This window comes from Bidens hawaiensis, unplaced genomic scaffold, assembly GCF_021521415.1.
Source record: "Bidens hawaiensis isolate Kalapana, Puna unplaced genomic scaffold, B.hawaiensis_p1.1 tig00003058_1, whole genome shotgun sequence".
NCBI classification, from domain to species: domain Eukaryota; kingdom Viridiplantae; phylum Streptophyta; class Magnoliopsida; order Asterales; family Asteraceae; genus Bidens; species Bidens hawaiensis.
Genome location: NW_027491165.1, coordinates 198,262 through 221,237, shown reverse-complemented (window position 1 = coordinate 221,237; position 22,976 = coordinate 198,262). Strand labels below are relative to the sequence as shown.

At 42.7% G+C, this 22,976-nt stretch overlaps 1 pseudogene across 1 annotated transcript; it reads right to left on the bottom strand.

Moving 5' to 3' along the window:
- Nucleotides 1–18,345: 18,345 nt before the first annotated feature.
- LOC143622142 (coronatine-insensitive protein 1 pseudogene) lies at nt 18,346–20,853 on the bottom strand (annotated as a pseudogene). Its single transcript, XR_013151638.1, has 3 exons — nt 20,219–20,853; nt 19,049–19,567; nt 18,346–18,582 (listed from the first exon to the last, which is right to left on the bottom strand). The product of XR_013151638.1 is annotated as a coronatine-insensitive protein 1 pseudogene (transcript).
- Nucleotides 20,854–22,976: the final 2,123 nt, after the last annotated feature.

The window sequence follows — 22,976 nt, the reverse complement described above, 5'->3', positions numbered from 1 at the left end:
GCCAGAGGTCGCTTCGAAGTCCCCTGTTTTACCCTCCAAAAAGGGGCGAATGGACTTCATGGCGATGTTTGCCTCGCGAACGGAGTTGCGCCAAGGTATGTATTGCCCTTTTATTTTCTGACTTTTTTCTTTTAGATCAAGTCATGAACCATTTCTTTTTGTTGATTTTTCATAGGGGCCATTGCTGGCGTACAAGCTGCTGGCGGCACTCCTGGCGCCGGTGCCAGCGCCGCTGGTTCTGCTCCTGCTCCTGCAAGCGCTGAATCTCCCCTCATCGGGATTACTAAGGAGCAGGAGGCCGTTTTACGCGCCGATCTGGCGGCGCCGAGACCTCCGTCACCTCCTCCTGCGCACAGCCCTCCTCGCGAGACTGATTTTGGTTCTAGGTCGCAGGAGAAAAGGCCTGTTTCAGAGGAGGATGAGGAGGTTCAAGTTGAAGGCTCCGACAGTGGCCGCGCCAGCCCTGCAGCGCCACGAGGTTTCGTGGCGGAGTCTTCTCGTGGGCCTGGCGCTGACTTTTCTGCTTCATCCCCGCAGGTATAGGTTCGTTTTTGCTCCGCTGCGCGGACTTCCATCTTTGTGTTTTGATGACTTAGATAATTACTTTGTGTTTGCAGGAAGCCGATCACATTTACCGCCCGAGATGGAATATTACTGAGGACAGCTCATTTCAATCCATGGGTGTGTGTGCGGAATTCTGAGCTCATTCTGTGCCTCCAGCTGAAAGGAGGTTTCAGGATGGCCGCGCTCGCGATGACTTGCTCAACGATCAATTGTTCGCTGGGTCGGCTTTCTTTGCTGCCTCCCAAGAGCTTCGCTATGATTACGTAAAGGTACGTGATGCTCTTGCGGAGGCCAAGCAAGAGGCTAAAGTGTCTGCTTGGCATCTTTCTGATGCTCGAGAGAGAGCTGAAAAGCTCCAAGCAGAGCTCAGTGAGAACAGGGCAAGTGCCAACACCGCCTTCGTGAAGCGCGGTCATGAGCTACAGGCTGCGAGGGAGAAGCTACAGGCGGCCGAGGCGGACGCTGCCAAGTACGCGCGTAGAGTGCGCGACTTGGAGCTGGACGCGGAGGCGCGTGACCAAGCTCTTGTCCAGTCTATAACTGACAAATCATCACTGGAGAGTGAGGTTGCCCGCCTGAAGAAGGAGCTGGCGGCCGCGCAGGCCGAAAAAGATGAAGCCTTGGCGACGGCAGCGTCTAGCCAGGAAGCACTTGACCTTGCGCGAGCGGAAAAGGAAGAAGCCTTAGCGGCAGCAGCGTCCGACAAAGAGGAGCTGAAACAGACTAAGGAAACTGTTGAGTTGTTAAACTCTCAGATTCCTGCCCTCGAGACGACTGTTTCTTCTCTCGCGCAAGATCGCCAATGGCTAGTCTCACAGGGTATGACTCGTTGCGCTTATGCGATGAAATACTCAGACGAGTTTCAGGCCCTGGTGATGGATTGCAACGCTGCCGCGCGCCTGGTGGGTCGAGCTGAAGGGTTTAAGGATGGCTATGAATATGGCATGCTGAAGAAGAACCCATCCGATTACCCTTATCAGAGCGACGTTGCCTGCGCGGACATGGCCGCGATGGGGGAGGAGTATTTGAATACTCCCATTCCCGTCCTTGCGCAGGTATTTTAACTTTAATGAGATTACCTTGACTTATTTTCCAAGTCTTTTTGTACTCATATTTTTCCTTATGATTTGCAGATATCCGCGCTTGCTGACCAGCCCGATCTTGGCGCGCTAAAGAACTTACTTGACGAGTGCGAAGGGGCTGGCGGCGGCGATGATGGCGCGGGGGATGCTGCCCCTGCTAGCGGCTCTGGCGTGGCCAAAGGATCCGCTCCTGACACTATTGTGATAGAAGAATCCATTCAGGATGAACAACTTGACTATGGTCAGTTTGGAGATGACGAGGAGCAGGCTGCGCCAGATGCTGAGGGTGGTGATGAGGATTATGAAGAGGCTGACGTCGACGTGGAGACTTGAGAAGCCCTTCATGTTTTTTATTTTTATTTTTATTTGTAGTTTGTATCTCATCATCTTGTAAACTTGTAAATTTCAATGCTTTGGAATGAAATTTTGTTTTTCCCTTCTTCGCATCTTGCGCATTCCCTATTCATCTCTTTATATCGCATGTTTGCTTGTTGAAAATAAGATATGCTTGCACGTTGAAATAAGAACAAGGTTGTAAGGAAATTATTATACTTAATCCTTGTCATATTGTAAGTGATTTTGCCATATCTTGATTATCACGTGCCTTGGCGTTTTCATTATTCCTCTTTTACGCGACGTTATCGCGCATTTATTATATGGAATTATGATTTTTTTTTTTAGCCTTTACGTGTCAGCATGTGTTACTCAGATATCCATTACAATTTTATGCGCGACCCCGACCTGAGACCTTAACAACTATGTTTTGGCATTTGCTTTGCCTTAGTTGTGTTTAGGTATTTTTATGGTCAGGCTGCGCAGCATGTAGGATGGATGTTGTGAGTGATTTGAGCTAAGGCTCACATTATTGGGCTAAGGCTTATATTATTGGGCTAAGGCCCTGACGTTTTAGAGTTAAGACTCGTTAACGCGTTTTTGAGCTTGAAGCTCGCGCATGTATGTTTTACTTCGTTTTATTTTGTTTTGATGTCAATACAATGTTGTCATATTGCTCAAAATTAATAAAGGGAAGTGTGAAACATGTATGCAAAAGGTAATAGAATCCATATTAAGAGAAGATAGCGCGTATCATTATTCATAATGGCTTAAAAAGCCTTGATTACAAACTTGACAATTTTTACATGAAACATTTTCTAAGCTGTGCCGCGTTCCATGCGCGCGGGATCTTCTTTCCATTCAAATCTTTTAAGGCGTATGCGCCTTTTCCCAATTCTTCCAAGACTTGATAAGGTCCCTCCCAATTGGGGGACATTTTTCCCGGGGGTATCGCGCGGCTAGCTTCATTGTTTCGAAGGACAAAATCATTTTTCTTGAAGTGGCATTCTTTCACGCGCTGGTTGTAATATTTTTCCAGTTTTTTCTTGTATTTGGCTTCACTGATGATAGCCGCCTCTCTGCGCCCTTCAAGTAAGTTGAGATCCAACCTTCTTTCGCGCTCGTTATCAATCTTGTTCATCATGAGCACTCTATGGGATGGGCATCCAATTTCTGCTGGAATCATTGCCTCCGTTCCATAGGTTAGGCTGAACGGGGATTCGCCATTGCTGGTTTTGCTTAATGTCCTGTGTGCCCACAGGACATTAGGTAGCTCTTCGACCCAAGAATGGGATTCTCCCTCCAACCTTTTCTTCAGCCCATTTAACAAGCTTTGATTCGCGCGCTCCACTTGGCCATTCCCCTGAGGGTGGTATACCGAAGTGAAGATTTGGTTGATGCGCAATTCCTTGAGCCAATTGGATATCTTCCTGTCAGTGAATTGTTTGCCATTATCGCTCACAATTTCCATGGGCAAGCCAAAACGGCATATGATGTGGCTCCAGATAAACTGCTTCATCGCTTCGGCTGTGATTTTTGCTAGTGGCTTGGCTTCAACCCATTTTGTAAAATAGTCTACTGCCACTACCAAAAATTTTACTCGCCCAGGCGCTTGCGGTAGGGGACCCATAATATCGATTGCCCATTTGTGGAAAGGCCATGCGGAGGTCACCGGAATCAAGTTGTTCTTTGGCCGCATGGTGTTTGGCGTATAGCTCTGACATGCTTTGCATTTTTGGATCTCTTTTAAAGCGTCCAAGTACATGCCTGGCCAATAGTAGCCTGCGCTCATTGCCTTGGCAACCACCATGCGCGGGCCAGCATGAATTCCACAGATTCCTTCGTGTATCTCTCTGATCACATAGCTTGCTTCCTCAGCATCTAGGCATTTCATGAGCGGTCCCAGATAAGAGCGTCGATATAATGTACCATCAAGCAGTTCATAGTTCTGTGACTTGTGTCTTATTTTCCTCGCCTGTGCGCGATCGTCCGGTACTTTTCCCTCCTTCAAGAATTTCATTACTGGAGTTATCCATGATGAAGGGGTTGTATGAGTTACAAGGACGGACTTTGCTCCCACCGACGGGTTGCTCAGTACTTCTACCCTGACATCTTTGCCAAAGTGATCGAAGCTGGTTGATGCCATCTTACTCAGCGCGTCGGCAGATTTATTTTCACTGCGCGGAATATGAATGATTCTGAAGCAGTCAAACTGCTCGATGAGCTTTTTCGCCTGCTCTAGATATAGAGGCATGGTGTTCTCCTTGGCATCATAAAGGCCATTGACATGTGCTGCTACCAAGTATGAATCAACATGGGCCTCTAGCTTTTTAACTCCGAATTTGTGCGCGATGCGCAGGCCAGCCAGCAGGGCTTCATACTCAGCCTCATTGTTGGTGCTCTTAAAGTCCAACCTGATGGCGTAAGTATATTCATGATTCTCTGGATCCACCAGCTTGAGACCTGCGCCTGACCCTTCGTTGTTTGAAGCTCCGTCAGTGAACAATCTCCAAACATTTTCTTCATCATTGGCTCGCGGAGGGTCTACCTCGCGCTGAGCCTCTTCAACTCTTCCTTCGGGGACTTCTGCGATGAAATCAGCTAAAACTTGCCCCTTTATTGCTGGACGGGGCTTATAGGCGATCGTGTGTTCACCTAATTCCAGGGCCCATTTTGTCAGCCTTCCCGAGAGCGCGGGGCGCCGCAAGACTTGCTGGATGTTGTATCCAGTTAGAACTTCAATAGGATGACCATTGAAATATCTATGAAGCTTGCGCGACGCGTGTGTTAGTGATAAAACTAACTTTTCCAGGATGGAGTAGCGCGTCTCAGGATCTGTCAGCACCCGACTCACATAGTATATTGGCGTTTGGATTCCCTTGCGATCCACCAACAATACTGCGCCGATGGCGCGCTCTCCTGCTGATAGGTACAATGTCAAAGTTTCACCAGGAAGTGGAGCTGTGAGCGCGGGCAGATTTATCAAACATTCTTTAATCTCACTGAAAGCTTGCTCGGCCTCAGGAGTCCATTTGAATTGGCTTTTCTTTAAGCAATTTCTCAATGTGTTGACAAATGGGGTAGATTTGCTTGCATGGTTCGCTAGGAACCTGTTGATTGAAACCAATCTACCATTCATCTTCTGGACTTCTTTCATGGTGGATGGCGAGGGCATGTCAAGGATGGCCTCCACCTTTTCTGGGTTCACCTTAAAACCATCCTTGGTGACCATTACACCTAGAAATTTTCCCTCCTGTACGCCGAAAGTGCATTTGCTCGGATTGAGCTTAATGTTAACTTCCTTTAGGCGCCCAAGGGTTTCTTCGATGTCTTTGAGCATTTGTTTTTCCTCCCTGCTTTTGATCACCAAATCATCTACATAGACTTCTAGGTTTCTTCCAATTTGCTCGCTGAAAACGGCATCCATAAGTCTTTGGTAGGTGGCTCCCGCATTCTTCAAACCAAAGGGCATTTTTGTGTAACAAAAAACACCCTTGTCGGTTCTGAAGGCGGTCTTGTCCTCGTCTTGTGGTGCCATTTGAATCTGGTGATAGCCCTTGTAGGCATCCAGGAAACATTTGAGCTTGAATGGCGCCACGGAGTCCACCTTTGCATCGATGTTTGGGAGGGGGTAACAATCTTTTGGGCATGCTTTGTTGAGGTCCTTGAAGTCAATGCACATCCTCCATGACCCGTTACTTTTCTTTACCATCACAGGATTGGCTACCCATGTCTGGTATCGTATCGGGCGGATGATGTTTGCGCGCAATAGATCCTCAACCTGCTCATTCATGGCCCTCGCCTTCTCATCCCCCATGACTCTCTTCTTTTGAGCAATTGGCTCTACAGACTTGAACGTGTTGAGAGAATGTTGCGCCAGGTCTTGCGGAACCCCAGTCATATCAGAGTGTTGCCACGCGAAGACCGACATATATGCTGTGAGCAATCTTTTCATTCTCAACCTCGTGTCGTCTGATATCGTAGCGCCAATTGTGATTGTCTGCTCCGGGAATTTTGGGTTGAGAATCCATTCCTCTGGCGCGTTGTCTGCCATTGGAAGCTTCATTCTCCCTTCCCGCGGAGTACTTGTCACTGCACACAAATGATCTCGGTATACAAAAGTTACACCTGTTGGTGTTGGGAACCCTAACGCGCCGTGCGCTGGCGACGGTATGGCGTTGAATTGGGCAATCGTTCCCATACCCAAGATCATATTGTGGCAAGAAGTGGTGGGCAAGACCAAGAAGTTGACAACTTTGGCTCGCTTGTGTTTTTCATCCCCCATGGTTAGTTCAAATTGTATTTGACCTAGGGGATGAATAATTTCATTCGAAACACCAGAGATTGGTGCATTCACAATTTCAAGCCTTGCTTGATCTGCCGGATCCAGTTTCCTGAAACATTGCTCATACATGATGTCTGATTCGCTGCCAGTGTCCACCAGGACTTTTGACACTTCATAATGAGCAATGTGTGTAGTGATGACAAGAGGACTGCTGATGGAAGGGCCTCCCCTGATTCTTGGGAAGATGACTTGTTGCTCGCGCCAATCTCCTTGGATTTGCGCGCTTCTCTTTCTTGATATTTGCCCTTGCCTTCCTCCCTCAGCTACACAGATTCTTTTGTACTTTTTGCTGGCTGAGGCTCCTGATTGTTCATTTTCTGGTCTTGAGTTTTTCACCAGGTGAGCCAGCTTGCCTGATTTCACATCTTTTTCAATTGCATCCTTCAAGTGGTGGCATGCATCAGTGTTGTGTCCTGTGGACTTGTGAAACTCACAGTACTTGCCACTGTCTGATGGTCCCTTGTAGTGTAGTGGCTTGGGGCTTTTGAATTGGACATTCTCAGTGCTTAACACCTGTGAAGGCGTTTTAGTGAGGGGAGTCCATATTCTTGGCAGAGGTCTGTTAGGATCTCTGCCGCCTTCCCTCTTGTCACCCTCCCCGCGATTACGAACGTCTTTTTGGGGCTGGGGTGAGCTTGGTTGCGCCTGCTTTTCTGCGGAAGAAAAACTGGTTGGTTGCAACCTGGACCATACAGAGTTCTGTTTGCCCCTTTTTTCGTTGCTGCGCGGTGACTCAGCTTGATGCGCTCTTTCTCTTGCCCTATCTTGGGCAATTTGTTTTTCATTTCTCGCGAAGACTCGCGATGCTTCCATTAGTTTGGCCCAAGTGGTGGGCATGCCATCTCTGCTTACGAGAGCTCGGCGGAGTTGATCACTGCGCGCGCCTTGTATAAAGGCCACGCGCAGGAGTTGCTCAGTTATACCTCCGATTGCCAGAGACTCCTGATTGAAACGTGTTATGTAGTCTTCAATCGTTTCATCATTCCTGCGCACGCAGTGCATGATGTCATCAGGGTCGCGCGTGTGTCTGCGCTGCTGTACGAAGTGGGCTTGGAACTTTTCCAATAGTTCCTCGAACCCATCGATTTGCCCAGTCGGCAAGCTCTCGAACCAGACACGCGCCGCGCCTGTGAGGCAGCGAGCAAACATGTGACACCATGTTGGCATCGTCCAGCTCTCTAGGTTTCCCGTGTTGTAAAAACCTTGCAAGAAATCGTCTGGATCTGTTGTGCCGTCATATTTGCCCAAACCACTTGGCATCTTGGTTTTGTGCTGGATGGGAGCCTTCGCGATGCGCTCAGTGAACTTTGAATGTTTCACCAAGATGGCTGGTCTGTACGGTATGGTTACGTCCACTTGCCCTCTAACTGGTGGGCTGTACGGTATGTGCAGATCCAGATCGGCTCTGGCTCCAGGCGCCATGTTCACGGGCGCGCGGAGCTGTGAGCCTCCTGCATGAGTATCTCGCGTCTTCCTCATGCTGTGCACTTCTTCATCACTAAACTCAGTGTGTGCAGTGTGAACAGAATGTCCTTCTTCCGGCGCGCGCGCCCTTTTTGTTCCATGAACGGTTTGCTTATCAAACGCTTGCTTTTGTGTTTTGTGTTTGACCAGCTCATTGTACTTGTCCATTAGACGCCGTTGCTCGTTTATGAGCCATTCTTTAGGGTCATTTGTTTCATCTTCTGGACCCATTGGTCCTTTTTGTTTCGCGCCGGCAAGATTTTGTAACGTGAGATCGTCTGGAGGAGTTTCAGTCTGGCCATGAGGAGTTGTGATGAAGGTACGGTTACTGGTGGTGCGCGTAGAATCACGCGGCACCCTCAGAAACTGCTGTCCCTCATTAACATCCTCACGTTCAATATCCTCAAGAACTTGATCAACGTTACGAACGCCAGAAACCATGGTGAACAATTTTTTTTTATAGATCTGATGAGATCTTGTTGCCGTTGTAACAGTGGATGGCGCCAATGAAGAAACGTGGATCGACTCACTGGTAGACGATCTACTTTCCTCGGGTGTGATTATGCTTCTTCACCGATGGATCTCTGGGATCTGGGCTCTTCCACCTACAAAATGAACAGCACCGTCAACTTACCCCTCAGAAAGGGACAGAGGGGTCCTCTTTGGGGTAACCCTCCGGTGTGAGAATAAGTGTTTGTAGGAGAAGATAATAATGTGAGAGTAAGGAAAATGGAGTGTATTGCTTAATAGCTGAATACTCTGTAATTGGATGTGATTGTATGTTATTGGATGATTGTGTATCCCTCCTTGTGGAGTTGATGCTGTATTTATAGTGCTAGGGTTTCCACTGATTGGGCTAAGACCCAATTAGGGTTTCGTTGGCCTCCTCCAATTGATTTGCGCCACGTGTCCTTGGGGACACCTGGTGCTTTTTCATTGGTTATAATCACGTGGTAGCACATGAGTTATGCTGAGTTGTCCACCTTTCATTTGGCAGCTGTCAACATCAGCATATTCTTATTCCTTAAAAAGATACCTTCTGGAAGGTTGTCTGACGTGCACAATCAAGGTTGCCCTAATCCTGATTTGGATAAGGACGAGGTTGATTATGTGCATATGTGATATGCGCCTATCCTGAGGATGCGCGAGGTCTTCTCTTTATTCTCACGCGCAGATGTTTCATGCGCAGATGTGATATGCACAAGCATGTGATATGCGCCACGCGCGGATGCGCCACGCGCAGATGTGATATGCGTGAGCATGTGATGTGCGTGAGCATATGTGATGCGTGAGCATATGTGATGCCTGAGCATGTGATGCCTGAGCATGTGATGCATGAGCATATGTGATATGCGTGAGCATATGTGATATGTGGCTTTGTGCCTTCATAATATCTTGATTTCAAGTCTCTTGTCTGTATCTTATGGGTTGACCCGCCTCGCTCGGTGTTGAGGCGGGTACATACCTCTTCAAGCATAAGTGCAAATATGAAAGAAATCAAAAAAATCACGGGCTGGGCTGATTAATAACCGTTTCATGGAAACTAATTAAATAAGCATAAGCGCAAATATGAAAGAAATCGAAAAAATCACGGGTCCGGGTTGATTAAACGACTGATTGCGAAAAAGATAAATAAATTGAATAACCTACTTTGATTTCTTGTACATTTTTTAATCAGCAAATTCTATATTACTAAAGCAAGACAATTACACATGTTATTCAATTAGACCCTCCACATAGGCTGCCAAGTGTACATGAATGATAAAATGAAAAACATATTATTGGTGGGAATCAAACTCATTACCTTGCTTTAAAATGTTTGTGATTTACCAACTTAACTAGGATGATTTCTTAATTGGTATGGATTCACAACCTTTCATTTTGATCTATGTAGTTTAAAAAGACAAAATGACAAAAGACGTCATTTATGTTTGCACGGTTTTTCAATGGACGTCCTTTGGCAAAAGAAATGACAGAATACATACTATATGTTTCAAATGTCTTTCACGTTAAGTCCTTTGGCCCTAATTCAATTAAATATTTTCAAATGTCTTTCACGTTAAGTCCTTTACGTATCATTTATTTTTTGATATTTTAAATAAAAATCTAGCCATCTCTCTCTCTCTTCTCTTCTCTCTACAGATCTGGCATTTCATCATCTTCATTCCCCAACCCTAAAACACCATAGCCCCAACCATCAACCACATATTGATCATTTGGACTTTTGGTGTATAAAGGAAGACAATGACGATTTAAGCCGCAAACCCTAGCGTAGGGCGACTTTGGTTGTAAGGTCGTTCCTGGCAAAATTCGACAGCAGGGTGGCTAGATGATGACGATAACATGGGATGCGAGAGAAATGGAGTGGCACACTGTTTTATCAATCGCGCCTTTCGAAACCCTAGAGTTACAATTACGAGAATGGTGAGTGAGATGAAGCTGAGGCGTATTGAAACCCTTGTTTTGATGTCTTTTCATGGGCGAAATTAGAAGATAATTGGTGAATGTGGTGAAAATATTGGGATTTCTCAAGGTATGCATTTGTTTCCTAATATCGTCACCAACGAAGAATATTCATTTTTAAAGAATTATCATATGAATTTTAGTTCATCTTCACATATAGATTAATATAAAAAATAATATATGATTTTTAATCTACAGATTTGCTTTGCAACAATGGTGACGGTTGCCGGCCGGTGACGAGTGGGCGATGGCAGTGGTGTGATTGTCGAAGATGAGTGGTGCAGTAGGATTTATGCAACATATATTATTTTGTTATTATTAATTAATTTAGTGGCCCACTGATATTTTTAATAAACAGATATTTTTTATTTTATTAAAAAGACTAAATTGTCATCACATGATGTGCACACGACTGGATTTAATGAGAAAAACTAACTCTCGTTAGTGAAATGGACGAACCGTGCAAGATTTTTTTGAACGTAAAGGATGTTTTCTGTTAGTAAGTTTGCCAAATGACGTCTATTGAAAAACCGTGCAAACATAAATGACGTGTTTTGCCATTTTGTCTTTAAGAAATTATTTATATTTTATGAATCCATAAGATATGTTATTATGTATATTATTAGATTTAACTTTTTTGTTTTATTTTTTTAAAACCACATGTGTATCACACGAACTCTATCCTAGTTTTAGTCATATAGTAGATAAAGTTATTAATAAAACAAAAGGTAATAAATAAATTAATAAATAAGCATGAAATTCAATAAGTTGGATAAAATATATATATATATAATTAAACATTACCAAAATAATCTTTTACCGAATATAAAATTAGTTAAGTGAAAGTTGAAAAAAACGCTAGATTATATGAATATTAAAAACAAATAAAATAAGGTTATATATATATTTTTATGGGAAATGGATCATATATTAAACATCACGCTATCGGCCTAGGACATCGGCACGGTGCACTGCGTACTTGCCATATAGCAATTACTAGGCACCATTTATTATTCATATATATTGCAGGTACACTTTTGCAACTCATGTATATATAGATGATGTCATGACAAGCTGTTTGTGTCATCTAATAAGTAATATTCACACCATGAAGTATATAGAAGACTGACCAGATAATAAAGCAGTTAGTGCGATCCTGAGTCGGCGCAATAAGTTGCCCCATGTACACCAGGTCTTCTTGGCAAAGTATGCTCTATAGGAGTTGTCCACTCTTTAGTCTTTTGTGATACCTAAGAATCGTCAGTCTTATAACGCGCCTTGAATGTGTAGTTAAAGCACCATATATATATATATAGATAGATATATATATATATAGGCATGGAACCATATTTGAGGTGGTACTTCTTTTGAAACTCTTTTCCATTAACAAAATCCCTTATGTTTTTGCATAAGTACTTAACGGCACCCAACTCCGGTAGGTCTAGTCGTACTAGAATGTCGGTTAGAACGTTCAGTAGGTAAGCAATCCATTGAGATTAAATCTGTGTCAAAAAATAAAAAGAGATCATTATTAATTAGCAGTTTAATTCTTAGAAATCATTTGTTTCATAACATAACTTTAATTTATTATTGTAAATCGACCTTTAAAGGATTTTAAACTATTTATTGACACTATTGGTAGCAATTGATGTTCACAACACTAAAAAGATAATGTGGATCGATCAGTTAAAGAAATATTTTTTCAAAAGGTAACACTTTTGGTAGCAATTATCATCTTTTCGGATATAAATTGTTCCAAAAGTGAAAAATCCCAACTTCAACAACAAAGAGGTCCAACAATTAGGAATCAAATGGGGAATTGGGTGCTAAGTAAACTAACATTAAAAGCAGCTTGTTTTTTTTGTTTTTTTTGGTACAACAGAAAAAAAAAACTCATTTAGTTCACGTTCAAAGACCCTACTCAACTTAGTATCACATTAATTGGGTGTCAGGTTAACATTAAGGGTATGTTTGGCTAAAGACCGGAAATTGAATGATGGATGTTATGTCATAACAATAAACGAGTAATGGGGTCAAATGGCAACCAACTTGGTGATAATTGGATTAAATAAGGGATCAATTCGTAACGGCACAAATTTCGATTAACAGCGAATCGCTTCACGTGTCGCGACAAGTGAAGGCTGTCGCGACTCAAATCTGATTTCGTTTGTTGTTGAGCTCGATCGCGTGTTGCGAAGGGTTCTGATCAAACCTGTCACTATATAGAAATACAAATATTTGACAAATGTCATAACGTACACTTTCAAGAATCACCCATTTTACTTGAAAATCACTTATTTTAGCTTTTGAACAAAAACCCCTTTGATTTGGTGCAATCTTGCACCACACCGGTATTTAAGATAAAAAAAAACAATATGTATTTTAACAAAATATCTTACCGCGGTTCCGCCGGAAAATGGATTGACTCAAAAACTTGCATAGATGCTCCCAAAGCCCTGTATAGGCATGCATGAAGAGGAAACTCAGAAACAAGCTTGTCGGAGTTTGGCCAGAACTCTCGTCGGAGTTGCTCTAGGGCTCAAACCGCTCTGAGTTTGGAAAAATTACCGTTAACAAGTAGTGGTTTCACTCGTCAGAAAATTCGCCGGAAACTATGATGAAATTCTTGTTGGACCACCGCCGGACGGTCGTTGGACGACCGCCGGCGGCGGTCGTCGGTATTCTCTCTAAGAGAGAGAAATAAGAGTTGGAAAGTTAGAGAGTAAGTGTGTAGGTGAGTAATGAGAGAAACAGAAATTGACTTATAGATGAGCTTATGGGCTTGGGCTTATGTAGCAGGCCCATTGCCCAGAATCGCGTGCGTTGCTCAGTTTTGTTTCACCCACAAATTTTAATACAAATTATTTATGTAACTTAAAGTAGTTATCTTTATACTTACATAATAATAATTTGTCGGGATAGTATTAGATGCCAGGCGCGCTCGTGTTGCATCACGTAAGTCGATTTGAACACGGATTTGCCGTTTTCATGATCCAAAAACTATCATACATTATTAAGATACACTTTAAAGACAAATAAATATTCTAATAATACTTGTTTAATCGTGAATCTCGTGCTTGAAGAGTTGAAGGTGTAAATACCTACCCCTAAACCACGTGTATCAACTATACAAATACCATTATGTGCTACATACTGTGTAGTGTTTATAGATTCAGTAGCGGCCCAACAATTTTGGTGGCCTAAAGAATAAAATTTTTTAGGTCTTTTTCAAAAAAATCGGCTCGCAGTACTTGTCATATTTTTATTCAGTCTGCTTCACAATAAGCTAAATATAAAACCAAATTAGTTTAATTTATCTTTAGACACTCTATTTTTTAACATAAACTAGTGCACTACATTGACATATTTCTTTTTTGGAATAAACCAACAAAAATGTGAATGCGTCACTGTATTGAAATACGACATGAAAATAACTTGAATGGAAGATAATGAAAAACATTTTGTAGATGACACTATACATATTTAACAATTTTAGCACGAGCATGTACACACATATCGTCTTAATTTAGAGAAAAATAAATATGATATCTAATATAATGATATGTTGAATTTTAATCTTTTATAATCTCTAAATATGTTTTTGAAGTAGTAGAAAAAAATGGTGAATTAATCTTAACAAGAGAAAATTAAATTATATAATATTAGACAATACCAATATGGAGAATTGTTCAAACCTGGAGTAGGATTCAAAATATACTGAAGGAAAAAAAAAAACAAAATATACAGTAGGGAATGAGGTTCGAAACAAGGCTTTCTAGATTATATGTGAGTTACTTTTCCAGTAGAGCACAGCTACATTGTGTACATTCGAAATCAAATTAAAATTTATATAAATTTTATATAGCTTTTTTTTAAATTTGGGGCCTTACAATTCATGGGGCCTAAAGCCTTTGCCTTAGTTTGTAACACATTTGGGCCGGCCCTGTATAAATTATAATAAATTTAAAACCTTCCAACTTTGGTTTTTATATTATGTCACATAATTTCCACTTATGATATATTAATTTATGCTCAATTCATTTGTAACCTCAAATACTGTCTGCATGTCCAAGTTGAATGGTACTGTAGGGGTATGGTACTAAACCCGGTTTTACGACCCTAAATTTATTATGTTTGACTTATTTTATTATATGGACCAATACAATGTTATTGGGCTGAGGGGGTTTTGTGGAGGTAACCCTAACTGGGCTAGGCCCATTAGGGTACCATGATGGTGGCCATGAGGCTCCCTATATAAGGAGGTCTCCACCTCCTTATTAGGGGTTGGTCATTCTCAATAAGAGCCACCACCATATTTTTGTGTCTGTGAACAAGAGATCCTGGAGATTTCTTAGCGGTCACCTCCACACCCCCAAAAAGTCATTGCAGATCCCAACCAGCCGGAGAAGAAGATCAAGACGTGGTTCGTTCATCTTGAAATCCGTGGAAACATCGTCATGGATCAGGTCAGATTCATCTCGTGCTTCGACATTGGCGCCATCCGTGGGAAGGCAATGAACCACGCTTCGCTCCTCGTCTCGGCCCTCCGATTTGTTCATCAATATCTCGGGTCTACGGTTTCTTCTTTCAGATATGTTCTATGGAAATTCAAAAATCCGTAGATCTAAAAAATACTTCCAGATCTGGAAATACACAGGAAGAAATACCACCGAACTTTTGGGGAAAACCCTTAGATCTGTGTTTTTTCTAAGTGAATATACCAAATCTAGTTATGATTTTTTCAGATCTGGGTTCGTTTGAGCAACAGTCACACTTCATATTCATAGATCTATAAATCCTATTAGATCTGTTGGTTTTACATAAAACCTACCCGATGTGGATATTCAAAATCTCTAGATCGTACGCGCCACCGCGGATCAAAATCGCTCCCTGTGGATCAACTTCAGATTCCGCATGCGCGCTCCCAGCGATCACTCTACGCCACAGCGGGTCGCATGCGCGCTCCCGGCGATCACTCTACGCCACAGCGGGTCGCATGCGCGCTCCCGGCGATCACTCTACGCCACAGCGGGTCGCATGCGCGCTCCCGGCGATCACTCTACGCCACAGCGGGTAGCATGCGCGCTCCCGGCGATCACTACACGCCACAGCGGGCCGCATGCGCGCTCCCGGCGATCACTCTACGCCACAGCGGGTCGCATGCACGCCCCCGGCGATCACTCTACGCCACAGCGGGTCGCATGCGCGCCCCCGGCGATCACTCTACGCCACAGCGGGTCGCATGCGCGCCCCCGGCGATCACTCTACGCCACAGCGGGTCGCATGCGCGCCCCCGGCGATCACTCTACGCCACAGCGAATTGCATGTGCGCTCCCGGCGATCACTCTACGTCACAGCGGGTCGCATGCGCGCTCCCGGCGATCACTCTACGCCACAGCGGGTCGCATGCGCGCTCCCGGCGATTACTCTACGCCACAGCTCACGCATATCACATGCTCATGAAGACAGCCAAAACCTATGCTCGTGGCGCATATCACATGCTCACGCATCACGCATGCTCACGCGTATCACGTATGCTCACGCATCACGTATGCTCACGCATCACGTATGCTCACGCATATCACATGCTCACGCATCTCATATGCTCACGCATCACATATGTTATTGGGCTTCACGTACGCTCATGCATATTAGATGCTCACGCATCATGCACGCTCACGCACCACATCTGCGCGTGAGAATAAAGGAGACATTGCGCAGGCCGCGCGTAAGCGACATAACAAATGAACAGTCTAATCCAAATCAGGATAAGAACAACCATGATTGTACTCATATGGCTACGCGCCATACTTAAAGGTTGGGAATCCTCATAATATCCCATATGGCTACGCGCCATACTTAAAGGTTGGGAATCCTCATAATATCCCATATGGCTACGCGCCATACTTAAAGGTTGGGAATCCTCATAATATCCCATATGGCTACGCGCCATACTTAAAGGTTGGGAATCCTCATAATATCCCATATGGCTACGCGCCATACTTAAAGGTTGGGAATCCTCATAATATCCCATATGGCTACGCGCCATACTTAAAGGTTGGGAATCCTCATAATATCCCATATGGCTACGCGCCAAACTTAAAGGTTGGGAATCCTCATAAACCCATAGGCCACGCGCCAAGCTTAAAGGTTGGGCACACCTCATAATTTGCCCGAGGATGGGAACCATGCAATACATCCACTTTTAGTTGACATGTTTTTGCAGGTTCGGCTACGAGCCGCACGAACACCTATGACATCATTATTATTATCTGGCCATTTGTGCCTCCATTATTATTTTGAAAACAGGCCGGGATATTCATCCTGCGCGGAGGAGGCCCTTGTGGGCCAGTCATTATCATCATTTTATAGCTCGTAAGTCGCCTCGCGCGCAAGCTTTTATTATTCTTATAGCTCGTAAGACGCCTCGCGCGCAAGCTTTTATTATTCTTATAGCTCGTAAGACGCCACGCGCGCAGGCTTCATTATTCTCATAGATCCGTAAGTCGCCTCGCGCGCAGGCTTCATTATTTTTACAGCTCGTAAGTCGCCTCACGCGCGCAAGCTTTATTATTCATATAGCTCGTAAGACGCCTCGCGCGCAAGCTTTTATTATTCTTATAGCTCGTAAGACGCCTCGCGCGCAAGCTTTTATTATTCTTATAGCTCGTAAGACGCCATGCGCGCAGGCTTCATTATTCTCATAGATCCGTAAGTCGCCTCGCGCGCAGGCTTCATTATTTTTACAGCTCGTAAGTCGCCTCACGCGCGCAAGCTTTATTATTCATATAGCTCGTAAGACGCCTCGCGCGCAAGCTTTTATTATTCTTATAGCTCGTAAGACGCCTCGCGTGCAAGCTTTTATTATTCTTATAGCTCGTAAGACGCCACGCGCGCAGGCTTCATTATTCTCATAGATCCATAAGTCGCCTCGCGCGCAGGCTTCATTATTTTTACAGCTCGTAAGTCGCCTCACGCGCGCAAGCTTTATTATTCTTATAGCTCGTAAGTCGCCTCGCGCGCAAGCTTTTATTATTCTCATAGCTCATAAGTCGCCTCGCGCGCAAGCTTTTTTATTCTCATAGCTCGTAAGTCGCCTCGCGCGCAGGCTTTTATTATTCGGCGTGCTATATCTTATTCATGCTAGTGCACCATCATTATCATAAAAACCACAACACGTCACCATCATGAAGAAAACCTCCCAAAACTCAAAGACAATAAAGATAAGGCCGAAGAAAAGGGAAAAAACCGCCTCACGCCCTAATACACCTCATAAAGTCCAGCGCTCCACCTAAACGCTTGCGCGCCCAGGAGCAACGCTGGACTTGGGGGGGCTTGTAGGGGTATGGTACTAAACCCGGTTTTACGACCCTAAATTTATTATGTTTGGCTTATTTTATTATATGGACTAATACAATGTTATTGGGCTGAGGGGGTTTTGTGGAGGTAACCCTAACTGGGCTAGGCCCATTAGGGTACCATGATGGTGGCCATGAGGCTCCCTATATAAGGAGGTCTCCACCTCCTTATTAGGGGTTGGTCATTCTCAATAAGAGCCACCACCATATTTTTGTGTCTGTGAACAAGAGATCCTGGAGATTTCTTAGCGGTCACCTCCACAACCCCAAAAAGTCATTGCAGATCCCAACCAGCCGGAGAAGAAGATCAAGACGTGGTTCGTTCATCTTGAAATCCGTGGAAACATCGTCATGGATCAGGTCAGATTCATCTCGTGCTTCGACAGGTACAGTACTTTAAGACACAATACACATGAACCACACTATCTTTGTTTCCATTTTGTTGGTTTCTATTTGTATTTGTCTAGGTGTTTTTATACCTGACTTATTCATGCAAGAATAAATCAAATTTTAGTTATGTGACCAAAACCACCAAATTTACATGATCCTATTTGCTACTTCCCCATTTTTCAAATGGCTCATAAACCGAAGTATCACACGCTAGAACGTTATTCCAAAACTACCAAAAAACCAATACAAACCGGTATAGATAGTAACGATACAACAAACAAAACCAACATAAAACTTATCTCAAGATCGAAAAAGACGCTAACTTTTTCAATAACTATGTACAGATTTATTGAGCAATGTAGTCAAGCGGGGTAACAGAAGGCAGGAAATCAGTTCTTGGTCCAGCAAGAGAATAATATGCGAGTATATGTGCAGGATGTTCGATCTCTCTACCATCTCCGCAACTAACCTTTCTTGGAGGAATTATTTCAATATTCCAATACGGACAGGCCATCGCTAACAGATCAAAACCTGTTTTAGATCCTTTGTAACCTTGTACCCATAAGTACCTTAAAGACCTCAACTGTAAAACCACCATTGCAAGTAGAGATGTTCAAAACGGTTTGGGACTAGGAACCGGAACCGGTTCCTAACCGGTTCCTATATTCAAAACCACCTTTTAAACCGGTTCCAGGCTCGAACCGGTTAGGGAACCGAACCGGTTCTCCCACCCTCGGACCCCTAACCTATCTAACCGGTTCTTACCGGTTCCTAACCCGGTTCCTGTACCGTAACCGGTCAAAAAACGGCTATTTTTGACCCCAACGGTCAAAAAACGGTTAGGAACCGGCTCCTGTTCCAGAGTCGGTTCCGGTTCGGTTCCGGTTCCTACCCGCCCCCACTCAGAAATGCAAGAACCGGTCACGGATCATCGGGTTGAATCAGATAGGGTCCGGTTCCTACAAAAAAAGGGTAGGAACCGGTTCGGGTCCGGTTCGGGTCCACCGGTTCGGTTCCAGGAACCGGTTTTGTTGATCATCTCTAATTGCACGTGCTTTTTCACTAAAACAACACCTTCTCACTTCAAGCTTTTGTAGGCTCGGGCAGCCTCGGGAAAACCCAAGAAGCCCGGAATCAGATTCTCCAAGATACCCCAGAAGCATCCATTTTATGTTTTGACTGTGTTGACCAGTATAAGTCAAACCCACATCAGTTAACCCTCCTGGTCTGAGATAGAGTGCAAATCTTCTGAGTTTATCACAGCCAATAAGTAAAGATCGGATTCCGTTATCGAGTGGCAAATCTGTGATAACTTCTTCTTTATCCAGTAAAACTAAACGAAAATCAATTAGTTTTTTCAAGTTTTTGCCCATGGATTCTAGAGCTGCGTTTGTGATATCGAATACGTACACAGAAACACATCCAAGACAGCCGTGTGCTATGGCGGTTAATCCCGTTTGAGAAACAACACCTTCTTCATCCGCTCCTCTTTCGATTCTAAGCCGTTTCATTTTCTTGCAAAACCGAGCTAAAACTTCCATTCCCCGGTCTCCAATCACATTTCTTGTCTGTTTTTCATCAGTTTTGAATTCTTAATTAATTCATTTATGTTGTTTATTGTAGGCCTGTAAACGAACCGAACAAACATGAATAAGGGCATGTTCGTGTCCGTTCATTTAACTTTAAACGAACACGAACACGAACACAAACACTTGATCGAACACATATTTTGTGTTCATGTTACGTTTATTTAAAAAATGAACATGTTCGTGTTCGTTTGTTTAAAATCTAAACGAACATTTCACAAACATACCTAAACAAAGATAAACAAATGTAAATGAACACAAACAAACATGAAAGAACCTATATAAACACACTTAAATGAACAAATATAAAACCATTAAGTAGATAACTCTTCCGGATAATGTTTATTACTTGCTATTAATATATAAACGAAAATAAATAAACATGCATAAATGAACATAAATAAACGAACATAAACGAATGTTCAGTTGTTCACGAACACAAATGAACGAATGAAACATGTGTCCATGTTCGTTCGTTTAATTAAACGAACACAAACATTTTATTCATGTTCGTTCGTTTATTAAACAAACAAACTTCTTGCCGAACAGTTCACCGAACGTTTGGTTCATTTACAGGCCTAGTTTATTGTAATAACAATCATTGATAGAAAGAGTAAAAGTGAGAATGTATACCTCAAGAACTTCCAAATTAGGACACTTTTGGAGCAACACACAATGATCCTCGGTGTCAAGAAAGGTATAGAGGAGATCAAGTTTCTTTAAACGGGTACACAATGGGCATTTCATTTTTGCTCATGTAATTCGGACCTAACCGATACAACTGCAGGGGGTATGTTACAGAAGCATACTGCTCGGCTTGATTGTTAAAGCAGCCACCACTAAATTCTTCAAGTGAAACCGCAAACAGGAAAAAACCAACAAGGTCCAAGATGTCAGTATCGCCTATCTTGACCGATACTAAAGATTTGCATCTTTTGGCTATTAGCTCAAGATCATTAGAACTGACTTGTAAAAGATCAGTCATGTAAAAGTTTAATGTTTCGAGCTAAGTGTTGTTCATAGCGAGCTCGTGTAGCCAGCTTCCATCCTTCTCTATCATCTATCATTTGGCTATCTTCTAAAAACAATACTTTAAGGTTCCTACATAGCATAGACTATAAGTCAAACATTGAAGTCATGTCTCCTAATTGACATTTTAATTCAAAATTTTGAATGACTGACATGAATTCTTCAGCTTTCAAGGATATTAAATGATACCCATGTTATCAAACAAATGTGTATTATAGATATTAATTGTGAACTTGAAGTTGAATGTTAAAGAAAAAACAAGCCGAGCCTAAGCTCGACTACGCTTGAACTCAACTCATTTTGACTTACACGGGCTCGAGCTCGAGTTCGGCTCGTTTCAAACTCTTTTTCTAAGCTTGAGCTCGGTTCGTTTTGAGCTCTTTTAATTAAGCTTGACTCAGCTCGTGAGTCCTTTTTTCAAGCTCGAGCTCAGGTTGGATCGTTTATTATTTATTAATTTATATAACAATTTTATTAACTTAATATATTTTGCGAAAAAACCTTACCGGGCCAAATCTCAGCTCGTTTATTATTTATTACGTAATTTATATTATATATTTGAGAAAAACCTTACGAGCTTAAGCTCGGCTCAAACTGGTGTGCAATACCTTAAATGTAAGGCCCCGTTCCCGGTAGCCCTACTTTAGCTTCGGATTTACTCATAAACACAGTTCTTACAAATCAGAGTTAATTAAAACTTTCGTGGAATATAAAATATTAATCATTCGTTACAAAACATTTAATCTTTTCTTTAAAACCATAACATAAGACATCATAGTTAAAACATCGTTTCTTCTATCTTCATATGCCAGCCGTTCAATCCATGCCATGTGTCATCCTCATGCCGACCCTTTAATCTACTCACCTGCGTGCATACTAAAAGTCAGCTACGCTGAGTGAGTTCTAGTTAATCAAGCAACTTATCATACAACCACTACATGCATTATATACGTATCCGAAGACACATAGTCCACTATTTAACCTGATCACCTTACCACTTAACCTCTTATTTACCCCTACAGCTTAGCCTCTCTAATAACGAATAATGTTATGCCACTTTGCCACTTTAGTAACGAATAACGTTATGCCACTTTGCCACTTTAATAACGAATAATCGTTATGCCACTTTGCCACTTTAATAACGTATAACGTTATGCCACTTTAATAACGAAGTCACATATAGGCTTACCCTATCACGTACTACCGTCATGCCACTAACACTCTTACTAGACTCTTGCCACTTCTAACACACTCTACCTCTACTCGTCTACAACACACTTCATATCATTACATCATTTACATAATAAACAAGTCACATCATAGCATTCATACACACTAACAACCTCTTGGAAATCACTATCCTTGGCGATACGTGCAATATTCGAAGATCGTTCACGCACCGACAAGCATTATATAATAACTACCTCGTATGACTTCTATAGCATACACTTAACACTTAAGGTAAGTGTATTCACACTTCACATCGAGTATGCACACAGCCCCGAAAACATAACATGGACATGGGGCTAGAAACTCACCTAAACTCTGCTTCTTTCTCCGATAGTTGTTAAGCCCTTCTTTAACTGAGCTCGGCTGACTGTATAAGTTACACGTATTAATACTCGTCTGATCTAATCTAGTGGCCTAGCAATAGCTTACATTTACTTATCATTTTTATGGTTTCCCCTTTATTTTAACTTTATTGTATTTTATCTCTTTAGTCCTTATAATGCATACCATCACGCGTGTACACATATATGTCTACATATACCAGTAGCCATGTATCCGAGTCTTGATATAAGCGAACTTAGGCATAAGCGAACTTAGACATAAGCGAACTTATATATTAAGCGAACTTATACATGAGCGAACTTATATATTAAGCGAACTTATTGATAAGAGAACTTAGATATAAGCGAACTTATTGATAAGCGAACTTAGATGTAAGCGAACTTATTGATAAGGAAACTTAGATATATAAGCGAACTTACATATCAGGCGAACTTAACAACCAGCTAACTTAGGGCGAAGTTACAGCAGCAGCTACGGGTTTCTCAACCCCCATAATCATCTTCGTTTTAACGTGTAACCCCTTGATATGATATTAACCAAACTCGTGAACATCCCCATGATCAATTTCGGGTAAAACTCGGCCCGGAAAAATATAAAGTTTGGACCTTTTAGCTAAAAACGTTCAATACTAAATCTAAGGTTTATTTAAACGAACCATACATAGCCATGAGTTCGTTAAGTCCATTTTAATCTTCAAGTTTGCAACTTCACGATTTTTCTAGACCCGATCTATCATCCTACCAATTTTCATGTAAATCCGTTCATGAAAAGTAATTTTTTTAGCAAAAAC